This window comes from Loxodonta africana, chromosome 21 (genome assembly GCF_030014295.1).
Source record: "Loxodonta africana isolate mLoxAfr1 chromosome 21, mLoxAfr1.hap2, whole genome shotgun sequence".
NCBI lineage: Eukaryota > Metazoa > Chordata > Mammalia > Proboscidea > Elephantidae > Loxodonta > Loxodonta africana.
The window spans coordinates 58,191,106-58,208,169 of record NC_087362.1 but is presented as its reverse complement, the minus strand read 5'-3'; positions in this window follow the sequence as shown (position 1 = coordinate 58,208,169).

Here is a 17,064-nt window from a genome sequence, read left to right as displayed (position 1 = left end):
AAAAATGTGCTTGGCGTGTAGTAAGTGCTCAATATATCATTTCTTGCAAATAATTTCATCTTTCTGGGCTTCATTTTTCTCTTTTTCATAATAAGAATAATAATTACCCAAGAGAGTCGTTGACAGGTTTAAAAGGGGTAATGCATGTAAAATGTCTGCCATAGTGCCTGGCACTTGTTGTTGTTGTTGTTAGTAGCTGTTGAGTCGATCCCAACTCATGGTGACCCCACGTGTGCACAGTAGAACTGCTCCACAGTGCTATCAAGGCTGTGACCTTTTGGAAGTAGATTGCCAGGCCTTTCTTCCCAGGCACCTCTGGGCAGGCTCCAGTTGCCAACCTTTTGGCCAGTAGTCAAGCGCTTTACCATTTGCGCCTTCTTGGCTTTCTAACAATAACTAAATAGACAGGAGTAATAATAACAACAACAATAATAATACAGTAATAATGATAATTCTCATTCCACGTTTATGCTCTTTCTGAATCCTAACTTTCTCCAGAAAAGTAAGCCCTTTCTTGTGTTTTCAGTTTCCTCTTCTCCCCTTTCCAATCCATTCACACATTAAGGATCTTTCCTGTTTCTGATGTCAGTCCCTGGACCCCTTTCACAGTAAAGGCTCATGTCCTCCAATTAGACCAATACCAATTGGCCTGGGCCCTTCGGCAATTCTGGCGCCTTCCACATTAATTTGACATCTGCACTTCACCTTGAAAATATGCTAATTGCAATAGGGATCTGAAGACTGCACGAAACACAGGTTTGCGAGAGTCTGTGGTATGTTAGGGATAATTGCAAATTTAATTCCCTTTGAGAAGATGTACAAAACCTGACCACTCCCATTAGCCCAGAAGAAATTAGAATCTCTGAAATCAAGTGAAATGAACCAAATGAAGGGAGAAAATATTTCTTTTCGAAGGGAAAAAGCTGTAAGCTTTATTACTTAAAATCTCCTTGAAGTAAAGTTTGGTTCTGAAACAATGTTCTTTAGCCTATTTGTTTCTGTTAGGCAATTAATTTTTCAGAATTAATATTCTGAAAAAAAAAACTGGTTCAATCTTATTTTTTAGAGACAAGTTTAATTTAAAAACTAAGTAAATAAAAAGGAGAGTGTTTTATTATCATCAAAGGAGCACTCTTTTAAGCTAAGCCTGCAGTACCATGGCATAATGAAAACATAGTCTTAATTTTTAAGAACAACTTTATTGAGGTATATTTTATGAATCATAAAATTCACCAATTTCAAGAGTACAATTCAGTGATTTTTAGTAACTTTACTGAGTAGTGCAGTCATCACCTTAAATCACTTTTAGAACATTTTTGGAGTCCTGGTGGCACAGTGGTTGAATGTTCTGCTGCACCCAAAAGGTTGGCAGTTCAAATCCACCACCTACTCCTTGGAAACCCTATGGGGTAGTTCTACTCTGTTCTCGTAGGGTCACTATGAGTTGGAATCAACTCGACAGCAATGGATTTTATTTTTTTTTTGGTTTTGTTACCAATTTAATTGTGTCCCCCCAAAAGAGATATTGAAGTCCTAACCCCTGTACCTGTGAATGTGACTTTGTTTGTAAATAGGGTCTTTGAAGATGCTAAGGTCAGTTAACAGGAGGTCATACCAGAGGAGGATGGGCCCTAATCCCATTCTAGTGGTGTCTGTCTTAGGCTGGGTTCTCTAGAGAAGCAAAACCACTAAAGTGTAGAAATTATATTTGTCAAAGAAATAGCTCATGTGATTGTAGAGGCTGGAACGTCCGAAGTCCACGGATCAGGAAGGAAAAAGGTTTCTCCTGATTCACGTAGCCACAGGGGCTAGCAAACCTAACATCAGTAGGCCGGAGAGCAGGGCTCTTGCTCACAAGCTGTGAAGGTTGATGAATCCCAAGATTGGCAGGCGAGACTGCAAGGCTTCTCCTGATTCACATAGTCTCAGGGACTGGTGAACCCAAGATCGGCAGGTTAGAGAGCAGGGCTCTTGCTCACCGGCTGTGAAGGTCTAGGAATCACAATATTGGCAGGTAAGCTGCTAGCTCAAGTCCCAAGAACCAGAGGTCAGATGAACAAGAGGCAGCTACAGGGTCCAGAACCAGCCAAAAGCCTTGGCAAGGTGAGCAGGAAGGAAGTAGGTGGTGAGAGTGAAAAGAAAGGATCTTCCCCTAGCCCCTGCAGAGAGAACATGGCCCTGCTGACACCCTGAATTTGGACTACCTGCCTCCAGAACTGTGAGACAGTAGGTTTCTTTTCTTATAAGCCACCCACTTTGTGGTGCTTTGTTGTGGCAGCCCAAATAGATTAATACACCCCCAACAAGATCCTTCATGCCCATCTCCATTCACTCCCCATTCCCACTCCAGACCTTGGCAACCACTAATTTAAGTTCTATCTCTATAAATTTGTCTTTTCTGGACATTTCATATAAATCATACGATATGTAATCTTGTACCTGGCTTCTTCCACTTAGCATAATGTTTTTGAGGTTCCTCTCTGATATAGCACGTATCAGGACTTCTTCCCTTTTTATTGCAGAATCATGTCCATTGTATACATAGACCGCATTTTGTCTATCCATTCTCTAGGTGATGGGCATTTAAGTTGTTTTCAGTTTTTGCCTGTTGTGATGTAATCTTATTTTTACAAGATCAGATGTGTTAGCAATCTGGTCCTTTGTTGGCTCTTTGCTTCTGACCCCAAACAACATGGAAAGTTATTGCCCATTACCATCAATGGCTTCTGAGGCTTCTATCTTTCTTAGTGAGCTTCCCTTTATAAACTCTGTTTCACAATCTTCTTGAGAAGATGAGCAACATTTTCTGTACTTCCAGAGCCTAGTGCAGCCTACAGAACCACGGATGATTTTAGTGAGAAAAGAACGCTTCTGAGTGTTTCATGGTGTAATTGGAAAATTAAGCTTTTACATCAGAATCCCCTCTCATACTTTGCAAAGTTTCCTCTCTGTCAAAATTTCCTTCTCAGCCCAATTGAGGTAATATATCAAAGTAAGTGGATGAGCGACCCCAGCTGAAATTACACGTTCTGTCCATTCTTTCCCACATTTTAAATATAAATGTGAAGCTATCATGAAAAGTGTCAAAAGCTCAGCTGGCTGTGCTTTCATGGTTTATGCTTTACTGAAACAACGTTATCCATCTCATCAAGGATGACTTCAGAATAGCATTTAGAACCCCAAAGAGATCCAAAGGATCTCAGGAGAGAGACAGAGAGAGAGGGAGGGAGAGAGAGATATGAACGGCAAAGGAAAAAGAAAGTGAAATATAGAAATTGATTCATCTCCAGATGTTTTCAATTGCATAGTCTGTGTTTGATAGAATCAACATTTACCAAGTGCCTATTACATGCAGAATCCTGAACTATTAGCTGGGGGGATGCAAGGATAAAAATGTTTATCCGTTTGATCGCTAGCAATATTTATTAACAATTTTGTGCCATGCATCCTAGGTACTAGGTATTCAAAAGTCAAAAGGAAATTCGTGCCTGCCTTTGTGAAGTTAGCAGCCAGTTGAGGATAAAGTTAAAGAAAGCAAGTGAAGAAATACATAAAATAATTGCATGCAGCATTAAAGGATGTGAAGCAATAAAGAAACCCGCATATTGAGCTGGAGTGTAACGAGAAGGCATTTCAGACCTGTGTGGTTTGAGTCCACCCGGAGGTACTTCAGAAGATAGTCCTAGTGATCTGCTTCCAAAAAATCAGCCATCGAAAACCCTATGGAGCCCAGTTCTATCTGGCACTCTTGGGATCACCACGAGCTGGGATCAACTCGGTGGCAACTGCTTTTTAAAGGAAAGGAAGAGATATGTCCAACGAATGAGGGTAGGAGTGTTCCAAGCAGAAGAAATAGCAAGGATAGGGACAAGGAAGGGAAGGGAGAAAGCTTGGTTCTTGTTCTCAAGGACCTTATAGGCTACTAGGGAAACAGACATGGTGCCATGTTTAAATTATCAGTTTTTGAAAGTACTGTGAACAAAGTATACATTGGTGCTCTGCGGACAAGAAGAAGTAGCTCAGAATAGTACTTTGCTTGTAGCAGTAAAAAAATGAGAGCTGAATGACTGAATTGGTGAATGAATAAATTACCAAGTGGACAGATGAATGGATGACTGACGGACTGACGAACTGTTTGACTGATGGACAGAACGCATGAATGGATACATGGAAAAAAGCACTTTTTGATAGGTAGATGGAGGAGGACAACTTCTATGAATTTTATAATCTAAGGTTTGTGAGAAAGAGGGCATATAGACCAAGTGGGAAGAGAAGGAGAGAGAGGACTGAAAATATTTTCCAACCTTACAGTTTTTTTCTCCTAGGGGTTAGCTCTGAGTGGCTTCTTGCATTCTAATTTGAAGAACCCTTCCCCATACAATTTAGGCGTAAAATGAGAGCATCCTCCACCTCTGTGACAGCTGCCTGGCAAGCAAAGGAAAGTCAACTGGCAAGAGTGGCCTGTAGGTCAGATTTTCCACATAAATGGTACATACAATAGTTGAATCTTTTAAGATTGGATTCATCTTGAGAAAGTATGGGAGGCAGGATACGTGAACCCAGAGTAATTCAATGAAAATTGTATTTATCTATTAAATCACTTATGCCTGCACACAGACAGACACACAGATAACATACACAGAAATATACGCGCTGACTTTTTTTTTTTTGCTTTAGAGCAAAACTTCGTGTTAGAAGATTAACGAGAGAGACAATAGAGGTTACCTTCAGTGGTGCCAGATTGCACAACTCCAGGTTGTAACATCCTCCAGTGTTGGGCTACATGGCTGTCCTGGCAACTGTATGTGTTGTGTGATAGCCATCATGGGCCAAGGCCATATAGACTGTCGTTGTTGTTGTTAGTGGCAGTCAAATGGAGTCATGTCTGCAGGGTAGAACTGTGATCCATAGGGTTTTCAAAGCTATGACCTTTTGGAAGCAGATCTCCAGGCCTGTCTTCCAAGACCCCTCTAGGCGTGTTCAAACCGCCAACCTTTACGGCTGGTAGTTGAGCACTTAAGTGTTTGTGCCACCCAGAGACTCCTCCGTACAGACTATCAGTATTAAAAAAGTCACTTCTACTACTCACAGCCGGCCAATTTCCAAGCTGATGGATTCTCTGTATATCTAGGGAATAAGTAAAGGTGGTTTTGGAAGCCTGAACTTTTTGGCTTCCTTCCAGAATTATTTACTTTTGTTCCAGGAGGAAACGAGTACATTCTGTCAGCGCAGGAACCCCAGAGCGCAAATGCAATTTCCCACAGCACAAGCAGCAACTCCAGAAAAGGCACTTAAGCTCCTCGCTTATGCCCAGTAAATCCTTTTTTTCCCCTCTGATAGCATTAATAAAAATGACACATGGAGCATTCGCTCAGCTGACAAAGTGGAATATTCCTGACTTTTTAATCTTTGTTTAAATCATTCTCCTATTATATTTTATCCTTTCAGATCAAAATGAAATTAACATACCTAGAGGCCACAGGGAGGCAGTTGCCACAACAGGCCACAGCCCCAAATGGTTTTACTAGTTGCCTAGGAAGCAGAGAGCAATTGCTGCCCACAGGCAGAGGCTTCTGGACAGACTGTGCCAAGTCAAGTCCTGATTGGATGAAGGGAATGAAGTGGAGGGTAGGGTCAGAATGTGGAAATTAAGCTTCTACTCCTGTCCCTGGCCTTACCTTTTAAACTTTAATTCATTAGTTTCTCCTACATTTCACTTACCTCCATGACTTCTAGTCAGTTTTCCAAACACAGTAATGCACCTTTTCCTGTGCAAAGCATCCCTGCGCCTGGGACTCTCCTCCCTCCTCTTGGAGCATCTTGTGCTTATCACTATCATATCATGTATCAAAAACTTATATAAATTGAGATTATTTTGTTTATCTCCCACCTGGGCTCTGTGATACACAAAATGGGGCCTGATTTTGCAGAACTTTTTTTCCCTTCTGTTGTTGTCGTTAGTTGTCCAGTTGGCTCTGACTCATGGCGGCCTTATGCATAACAGAAGGAAATGTTGCCTGGTCCTGTACCATCTCCATTATCGTTGATATGTTTGAGTCCATTGTTGTGGCTATGGTGTCAATCCATCTCTTTAAGGGTTTCTTGCGTTTTCACTGATCCTCTACTTTACCAAGATGGTGTCCTTTGCTAGGAATTAATCTTTCCCTTTTTTTAATGTTGTATCCAAAGTAAGTGAGCCAAAGTCTTGCCATCCTTCCTTCTAAGGAGCATTCTGGCTCTATTTCTTCTAAGACTGATCTGTTCGTTCTTCTGGCAGTCCATGATATAGTCAACATTTTTGCCAACACCGCAATGCATCAATTTTTCTTCTGTCTTCCTTTTTCATTGCCCAGCGTTCACATGCATAAGAGGCAGCTGAAAAGACCATGGCTTGGGTCAGGCACACCCTAGTGACATCTTTGCTTTTTAACACTTTAAAGTGGTCTTTTGCAGCGAATTTGCCCAACGTAACGTTTGATTTCTTAACTGCTGCTTCCATCTTCCTTGTAGGCATTCACTGAAATGTAAATGCTTAGGAATACCCAGAAATGCCTCCCCATTCTAGGAATTTTCACCGAATCTAAACCTTTTTCTTCTCCACATCCACTCCCACTTAGTCCACAATAATTTTGTCATGTATTTGGTATGTCTTCAAAAGGTTTCCTGGGGAATTTTTTGTTTGTTTTAATTGTGCTTTAGGTGAAAGTTTACAGCTCAAGTTAATTTCTCATACAAAAATTTATACACATATTGTTATGTGACACTAGTTGCAATCCCTATAATGTGACAGCACACTCCCCGTTTCTATCTCGGGGTTTCCCAAGTCCATTCAACCAGCTCCTGTCCCTTCCTGGCTTCTCATCCTGCCTCCAGACAGGAGCTGCCCATTTGATCTTGTGTATCTGCTTGAAATAAGAAGCACATTCTTCACGAATATTATTTTATGTTTTATAGTCTAGTCTAATCTTTGTCTGAAGAGTGGGCTTTGGGAATGGTTTTAGTTCTGGGTTAACAGAGTGTCCGGGAGCCATGGCTTTGGGGGTTCCTCCATTCTCAGTCAGACCATTTGGTCTTTTTACGTGAATTTGAGTTGTGCTCCACACTTCTTTTCTGCTCTGGCAGGGACTTTCTGTTGTGTTTCCTGTCAGGGCGGTCATTGGTGGTAGTCAGGCACCATCTAGTTCTTCTGGTTTCAGGCTGATTGAGTCTCTGGTTTACATGGCCCATTTGTCTCTTGGCTAATATTTTCCTTATATCTTTGGTGTTCTTCATTATCCTTTGCTCCAAGTGGGTTTGTACCAATTGATGCATCTTAGATGACCGCTTGCAAGCTTTTAAGATCCCAGACGTCACTCACCAAAGTGGGATGCAGAACATTTTCTTAATAAACTTTCTTATGCCAATTGACCTATATGTCTCCTGAAGGAAACTATTATCAAGCAATTTTAGGTAGATAGTCAGTGCCTCCTGCCTGGATTGCTATAGTAACCAGCCTGGTCTCTCAGGGTTGTGTGCTGTTCCGTCTCAATCTAGCCTCTAAAATGTGTGCAGATTAATATTTTTAAAGCCTTCATCCTTCCCCTGCTTTAAATTGAATCAAAACAAACAAGCAAAACTTTTTACTGCTTTTTATTGCTGTAAAGAGAAAACCTAGACTCCTTAGGCAGAATGGGTATTGGTCAAGAATCTGGGCTCCATTGTCAACCCAACTTGAGTTTGAATACTAATTCTATAATCTAATAGCTGTGTGGGCAAAAAAAAAAAAGTAATTGAATTTTTCTTAGTCTTAGTTTACCCATTTTAAAAATAGAAATAATAACAGTAGTGTTTTGCAGATGAAATGCATGAAATATGTTAATCAGAATGTATGAACTTGATGTCAATGATAGTAATAACAGGCAAGATAAACTAACATAGAAAGAACTAAGTTTCTAGAGCCAGAGAGACCTGAGTTCAAAACCATTTCCAAACTACGTGTTATACAAGGTACTCAACCTAATAACATAGAATATGTAGAATGGTTCCATACAAGGGAACTTTCAATGCTGTGAAGAATAAATAAGATAGTGTTGTGGGGGCACCTGGTACAAGGTTATTGTATGGTAGTTACTCATTTGATGAGATCTCTCTCACCCTCCCTCTCTTACAATATTCTACCGGGATGGCCATGGCAGGGAATTCATTTGCAATTGTTTGTGGTCTTTATCCTGTGGCATTGCTCTGTCGTCCCTGGGCTTTCACTTCTCACTAGGTCTTGCTCACTTTAGAGATCTGAACCATGCAGACTTCACCCAGATGCTGGAGATTCCTGGAAAAGGCATGAAGATGGAGCCAAGGGAAGACACAGCATAGCCTTTCTCACTGTTACACTTGTGCCAGCTCTGCATTCAGAGGACTGTCTATTGAGAGCTCTATGGAAGATGCTTCAGTGGGCTCTTTCCAGCTTCATCTTTGGATGTACAGTGAATTCAATGTGGTGAATATCTCCTGGAGTGCTGGTTGTGTAACAACTGTTGAATCTCGATGATATGGGCCTTCTTAATGATTTTTTTAATTAAAAAGTTTTCCCTTTCAACTTGCTTGCTTGACAGATACTGGAGAAACCCTGAGAGTATGGCCCCGGATGTCCTTTCAGCTCAGTAATGAGGTCACTCCTGAGGTTCACCCTTCAGCCAAAGATTGAACAGGCCTATGGAAAAAAACAAGACTAAAGGGGCACACCAGCCCCCTGGGGCAGGGACTGGAAGGCAGGAAGTAACAGAAAAGCTGGTAATAGGGAACCCAGGGTTGAGAAGGGAGAGTGTTAACATGTCGTGCGGTTGTTAACCAATGTCATAGAACAATGTGTATACTATGTATTTGATGAGAAACTAGTTCATTTTGTAAACCTTCATCTAAAGTTCAATTAAACAAAAAAAGAGTGTAAAAAGTTTTCCCTTTCATTCCTTCTACATTGTTTTTGTTCATTAAATATTAAGCTGTGCCAGCAATTCCACTCCTAGGTATACACCCAAGAGACTTGAAAGCAGGGACTTAAACAGACACTTGTACAGTAATGCTCATTGCAGGATTATTCACAATAGCCAAAAGGTGGAAGCAAATCAAGTGTTCATCAACACATGAATGGATAAACAAAATGTGGTCTATCCATACAATGGAACATTATTCAGCTATAAAGAGAAATGAAGTTCTGAAGCATGCTATGACAGGGATGAGCCTTGAAAACATTATGCTGAGTGACATGTCAGACACAAAAGGACAAACATTGTATGATTCCACTTACATGAAATATGTAGAATAGGCAAATGCATACAGAGTTTACCACAGCTTGGGTAGAGGAGGCCTGGTGGCACAATGGTTAAGCATGTGGCTGCTAATTGAAAGGCTGGTGGTTCAAACTCATCAGCTGCTCCATGGGAGAAAGATGTGGCAGTCGGCTTCCATCAAGATTACAGCCTTGGAAACCTTATGGAGCAGTCGTACTCTGTCCTATAGGGTTGCTATGAGTTGCAATCCACTTGATGGCAATGGGTTTCAGGGTTTGGGAAAAGGTGGGGAAGGGAGTTAATGCTGAAGGGGTACTGAGTTTCTGTTTGGAGTGACAGAAAACATTTGGAGATCAACATACAAAACTCAGCTGGATTCCTATACACCAACAAAGAGACCTTCGAAAAGGAAGTCAGGAATATAACACCATTTATACTAGCCCCTAAAAAGATAAAATATTTAGAAATAAATCTAACCAGGAATGTCAAAGACCTATACAAAGAAAACTACAAAGCACTATTGTAAGCAATCAAAAGAGACCTATATAATTGGAAAAACATACCGTGCTCACGAGTAGGAAGACTCAACACTGTGAAAATGTCAATTCTACCCAGAGCAATCTACGGATATAATGCAATGTTTATCAAGATACTTAGAGCATTCTTTAACTAGATGAAAAAAACTAATCACCAACTTTACATGGAAAGGAAAGAGGTCCTGGATAAGCAAAGCATTATTGAAGAAAAAGAACAAAGTATGAGGCCTCATGCTATCTGATCTCAGAACCTACTATATAGCCATGGTAGTCAAAGCATCCGGGTACTGGTACATTGACAGGCACATTGACCAATGGGAGAGAATCGAGAACCCAGAAGTAAATCTATCCACCTGTGATCACCTGATCATCAACAAAGGCCCAAAGTCCATTAAATGGGGAAAAAGACAGTCTTTTGAACAAATGGTCCTGGCAAAACTGGGTGTCCATCTGTAAAAAAATGAAGCAGAAGTCATACCTTATACATAAAAACTAACTCTGAATGGATGAAGACCTAAATATAAGACCTAAAACGATGAAGATCATGGAAGAAAAAATATGGACAACACTGGGGGCCCTAATCCATGGCATAAATACAATACAAATCATAACTAACAATGCAGAGACACCAGAAAATAAGCTAGATAACCGGGAGCTCCTAAAAATTAAATACTTACACTCATAAAAAGACTTCAAAAGAGTAAAAAGAACCTATAAACTTGGAAAAAATTTTTGGCCATGACATATCTGACAAGGGCCTAATCTCTAAAATATATAAAAAACATCGGTACCTCAAAAAGAAAAAGACAAATAACCCAATTAAAAAATGCGCAAAGGATATGAACAGATACTTCACCAAGGAAGACATTCAGGCAGCTAACAGATACATGAGGAAATGCTGGCAATCATTAGTCATTAGAGAAATGCAAATCCAAACTACAATGAGATACTATCTCACCCCGACATTACTGGAACGAATCAAAAAAACAGAAAGTAACAAATGTTGGATAGATTGTGGGGAGATTAGAACTCTTATGCACTACTGGTGGGATGTAAAATGGTACAACCAATATGGAAAACGATATAGCTCCTCTTTATAAAGCTAGAAATAGAAACACCCTATGATCCAGCAACCCCACCACTAGGAATATATCCTAGAGAAATAAGAGCCATCGCATGAATAGACATATTCACACTCTATGTTCATTGTAGCATTATTCACAATAGCAAAAAGATGGAAACAACCTAAGTGCCCATCAACAGATGAATGGATAAACAAATTATGGTACATGCACTTAGAATTCATAAGGAATATTAGAATATTTTGCTGAAGATCATTAAAAATGGCTGCAGCAGTGTATTGACAGGGAACTGACAGAAATTCAGGCCGGTCTCAGAAGAGGACATGGAACCAGGGATATCGTTGCTGATGTCAGATGGATCCTGGCTGAAAGCAGAGAATACTAGAAGGATGTTTACCTGCGTTTTATTGACTATGCAAAGGCATTCGACTGTGTGGATCATAACAAATTATGGATAACATTGCGAAGAATTGGAATTCCAGATCACTTAATTGTGCTCATGAGGAATCTTTACACAGATCAAGAGGCAGTTGTTCTGACAGAACAAGGGGATACTGATTGGTTTAAAGTCAGGAAAGGTGTGCGTCAGGCTTGTATTCTTTCACCATACCTATTCAATCTGTATGCTGAGCAAATAATATGAGAAGCTGGACTATATGAAGCAGAACAGGGCAGCAGGATTGGAGGAAGACTCATTAACAACCTGCATTATGCGGACGACACAGCCTTGCTTGCTGAAAGTGAAGAGGACTTGAAGCACTTACTAATGAAGATCAAAGACCACAGCCTTCAGTATGGATTACACCTCAACATAAAGAAAACAAAAATCCTCACAACTGGACCAATGAGCAACATCATGATAAATGGAGAAAAGATTGAAGTTGTCAAGGATGTCATTTTACTTGGATCCACAATCAACAGCCATGAAAGAACAGTCAGAAATCAAAAGACGCATTGTATTGGGCAAATCTGCTGCAAAGGACCTCTTCAAAGTGTTGAAGAGCAAAGATGTCACCCTGAAGACTAAGGTGCGCCTGACCCAAGCCATGGTATTTTCAATCACATCATATGCATGTGAAAACTGAATAATGAATAAGGAAGACCAAAGAAGAATTGATGCCTTTGAATTGTGGTATTGGCGAAGAATATTGAATATACCATGGACTGCCAGAACAAATCTGTCTTGGAAGAAGTGGGGCCACAATGCTCCTTAGAGGCAAGGATGGCGAGACTGTGTCTTACATACTTTGGAAAAGTTGTCAGGAGGAATCAGTCCCTGGAGAAGGACATCATGCTCGGTGGAGTACAGGGTCAGTAGAAAAGAGGAAGACTCTCAACGAGGTGGATTGACACAGTGGCTGCAACAATGAGCTGAAGCATAACAACTATTGTAAGGATGGCTCAGGACCAGGCAGTGTTTCGTTCTGTTGTGCATAGGGTCTCTATGAGTTGGAACCAACTCGATGGCACCTAACAACAACAACACTTAGAATGCTATGCAATAAAAAAGAACAATGATGGATCTGTGAAACATTGCACAACATGGATGAATCTGGAGGGCATCATGCTGAGTGAAATAAGTCAACTACGAAAGGACAAATATTGTATGAAACTGCTATTATAAAAAACCAATAAAAGGTTTACACACAGAAAAAAACAATGTTTGATGGTTACATGAGGGGAGGGACCGGGAGGGGAAATCTCTAACTAGATAGTAGACAAATGTTAACTTGGGTGAAGGGAAAGGTAACACACAATATAGGGGAAGTCAGCACAACTTGATCAAGGTAAAGTCATAGACACTTCCTAGACACATCCAAACATCTTGAGGGACTGAATTACTGGGGCTGAGGGCAGGGGACCATGGTCTCATCCGATATCTAGATTAATTAGCAGAACATAGTTCATAAAGGAAATTTTCTACATCCTACTTTGGTGAGTAGTGTCTAAGGTCTTATAAGTTTACAAGCGGCTATCTAAGATACATCTATTGGTCCCATACCTTCCAGAGCAAAGGAGAATGAAGAAAACAAAAGACACAAGGAAAATATCAGTCCAAAGGACTAATGGACCACATGAACTACAGGCTCTACCAGCCTGAGCCCAGAAGAACTAGATGGTGCCCAGCTACTACCACCAACTGCTCTGATAGGGATCACAATAGAGGGCCCCAGACAGAGCGAGAGAAAAATGTAGAGCAAAATTCAAATTAAAAAAGAAAAAAGACCAGACTTTCTCGCCTTATAGAAACTGGAGGAACCCCTGAGACTATGGTCCCTGGGCACCCTTCTAACTCACAACTGAAGCTACTCCCAAAATCCACCTTTCAGCCAAAGATTAGACAGGCCTATAAAATAAACAATAACACATGTGAGGAACGTGTTTCTTAGTTCAACCAAATATACGAGACCTAATGGGCAACATCTGCCCAAAAGCAAAGACGAGAAGGCAGGAAGGGTCAGCAAAACTGGACGAATGGACACAGAGAACTCGACATGGAAAGGGAAAGGGGGAGAGTGTGACACATTGTGGAGATTGCAACCAATGTCACAAAACAATTCGTATATCAATTTTTGAACGGGAAAATAATTTGTGCTGTAAACTTTCACCTAAAGCACAATAAAATAGAAAAAAAAAGGAGAATGGTGATGGTTGTACAACATTTGGAACATAAATAAAAACAAAGTAATATCACTGAATTGTACACTTAAACATGGTCAAAGTAGCAAACTTTGTGTCAAATATCTTTTACCACAATAAAATAAAAAAAGTGAAGCTGTGCATAGCTCATAAAGAAAAAAATGCAGGCTGCAAAATTTGGAGCACACTGTTAGTATGTGTATCAAGATGCGTATGTTGGATGACTACCTGGGGCATGGGGCTGATAGGGGATTTTGGAGGGACACATCTGATCTGGCACAGATGGTGGCCATTTCTCAGGTGTGTGAGAGATGTGTGTAAGCCAGAGGCATGTCTGTTGGTGTCCCTTGTGTTTGGTATGGATGTGTGGAGGGCATGCAAGCGTCAATGTAATATTGGGAGTGTTTGCACTCCTGTGGTATATGCTGCATACATGCTTGTGTGTGTGGTATCTGCCATGTGTGTATAGTTGTGACAGACATGTGGGGCTGTGAATGTGAGCATATATGTGTGTGTCTGCACCTGCCTTTTTACCTGCTGATTTTGCATCTTCCAACTGCAATGCTCAACACCCAATAGCTCAGAATAGTTCTTGTAAACAAAAGTGTATGGCCTCCATGGCTCAGCTGTACAGAAATTGGTAACAACACTCCCTGTCAGAGTGTTGATTGCTAGAGGTGAGGCTTTGCGGGGAGATCCCCATAACTATCTGGAGGCATGTTGGATGACTCACATTTGTGGATTGAAGTACCCCCGAGATCTTATTGTTTTGCAGGAATCACAGACCTAACTCTGCCTTTTGACTTCATTTTTTTTTCACACCATAAGAATAGAACCACCAGGATCCCACTTTAGCCTTTTTGTATTGACTCACAAGGCCCAACTTTCAAATAATTTCCAAGGAGAATTAAAGAGTTGGCAGCAATTACAAGGTGCCCATCAGTGGATGAATAGATAAATAAATTATGGTGTATTCACACAGTGGAATACTATGCATCAATAAAGAACAGTGAGGAACCTGTGAAACATTTCATAACACGGAGGAACCTGGAAGGCATTATGCTGGGTGAAATTAGTCAGGTGCAAAAGGACAAATATTGTATAAGACCACTATTATAAGAACTTGAGAAATAGTTTAAACTGAGAAGAAAATATTCTTTCGTGGTTACGAGAGCGGGGGGGAGGGGGCATTCACTAATTAGATAGTAGATAAGAACTACTTTAGGTGAAGGGAAAGACAGCACACAATACAGGGGAGGTCAGCACAACTGGACTAGACCAAAAGCAAAGAAGTTTCCTGAATAAACTGAATGCTTCGAAGGCCAGCGTAGCAGGGGCAGGGGTCTGGGGACCATGGTTTTGGGGGACATCGAAGTCAATTGGCATAATAAAATCTATTAAGAAAACATTCTGCATCCCACTTTGAAGAGTGGCGTCTGGGGTCTTAAACGCTAGCAAGGAGCCATCTAAGATGCATTAATTGGTCTCAACCCACCTGGATCAAAGGAGAATGAAGAACACCAAGGACACAAAGCGACTATGAGCCCAAGAGACAGAAAGAGCCACATGAACCAGAGACTACATTATCCTGAAACCAGAAGAACTAGATGGTGCCCGGCTATAATCGATGACTGCCCTGACAGGGAACACAACAGAGAACCCCTGAGGGAGCAGGAGAACAGTGGAATGCAGACCCCAAATCCTCATAAGACCAGACTTAATGGTCTGACTAAGACTAGAAGGACCCCGGTGGTCATGGCCACCAGACGTTCTGTTGGCTCAGGACAGGAACCATTCCCGAAGCCAACTCTATTCCCGAAGCCAACTCTTCAGACATGGATTGGACTGGACAATGGGTTGGAGAGGGATGCTGGTGAGGAGTGAGCTTCTTAGATCAGGTGGATACTTGAGACTATGTTGGCATCTCCTGCCTGGAGGGGAGATGAGAGGGTGGAGGGGGTTAGAAGCTGGCAAAATGGACACGAAAAGAGAGAGTGGAAGGAGTGAGCGGGCTGTCTCATTAGGGGGAGAGTAATTGGGAGTGTGTAGCAAGGTGTATATGGGTTTTTGTGTGAGAGACTGACTTGATTTGTAAACTTTCACTTAAATCACGAAAAAATTATTTAAAAAAAAAAAAGAAAAAGAGTTGGCAGCAATTAGAGATCTTTCTTTAAAGCCCAACCCAACTTAAGTGTATTTTCTCTGGAATAGTAAGTCATGTTAATCTGAGTGTGTGTTCAGCCCACACTACCTACACAGTTTTGTACTTGGCTCACACCGAAATCCTTCATGCCTTTGTGGGGAGGGAATCAGTGTGGGGTGTTCCTGTAAGTCTTTTGAAGGAGACCTCTCCCCACAGCACCGCCCCCATGCTCTATAAAGACTGCAGTGGAGCCCAAGAGTGGCTCCTTTCCACAAACCTTCCTCGACTACCTGGTGATGGAGGGCAAAGGGTCCCGTCTCTGTGAGTTCTTAGTTCCTTTACACTAACCATCATACTTGGGGTGCATAAACCCACATTTGTAAAACAGTGCCAGGTCTTCTCTACTAGACTGTGAGTTTCTTTCTTTTTTAAAATTTTCTTGTGGTAAAATATATATAACAAAAAAATTGCCGTCTTAGCCATTTTTAAGTGTACAATTCAGTGGCATTAATTACATTCGCTGTGTTGTGCTATCATCACAATTGTCCATTTCGTCACCCCAAACAGAAATGACAAGTATGTATATTTGTCCCCTCTTCTCTCCCAAACAGAAACTTTTTCATCACCTCAAACAGAAACAACATATATCTACATATAAATGTATCTATTATATATAAATATATATAATAAATAGAGATAAATAAGGACAAATAAATAAGGCATTTTCAGCCTCTGTCATGAAAGTTAACTTAGCCATTGCAGTGACTACTCTCTAGGACATTGCTGTGTGTGTGTATATATATATATATATACACACACACACATATATGTGTATATATATGTATATATATACATATAGGGTCGCTATGAGTCGGAATCGACTCGATGGCACTGGGTTTTTTTTTATACATTCACAGGACACACACACAAACAACATATATATGATTTTTTTCCACTTGTGACAATTCACAAAGCCCCTGAAAAAACTACAATTAGGGTTACCCTGTGGAAAAAGGTCTGCAGTAATGCTAGGCTTTGATATGTAAATACTGTATTTCTATTCTTCACATAAGGAGCCCTCGTGGCCCAGTGGTTAAAGCACTTTGCCACTAACCAAATGGTTGGTGGTTCAAACCCACCAACTGCTCCATGGGAGAAAGATGTGGCAGTCTACTTCCGAAAAGATTTACAGCCTTGGAAACCCTATGGGGCAGTTCTACTCCGTTCTACAGGGTCACTATGAGTCAGAATTGACTCGATGGCAATGGGTTTCGTTTTGGGTTATTTATCATGTACATTACCACTCTAAAATTCTTCCTTTCCTCAAGGCCTGCAGTTTTAAATTGACCTTACATTTGTGAATCAGGATATGGTATGTCAATGAGAACACCCGCCTC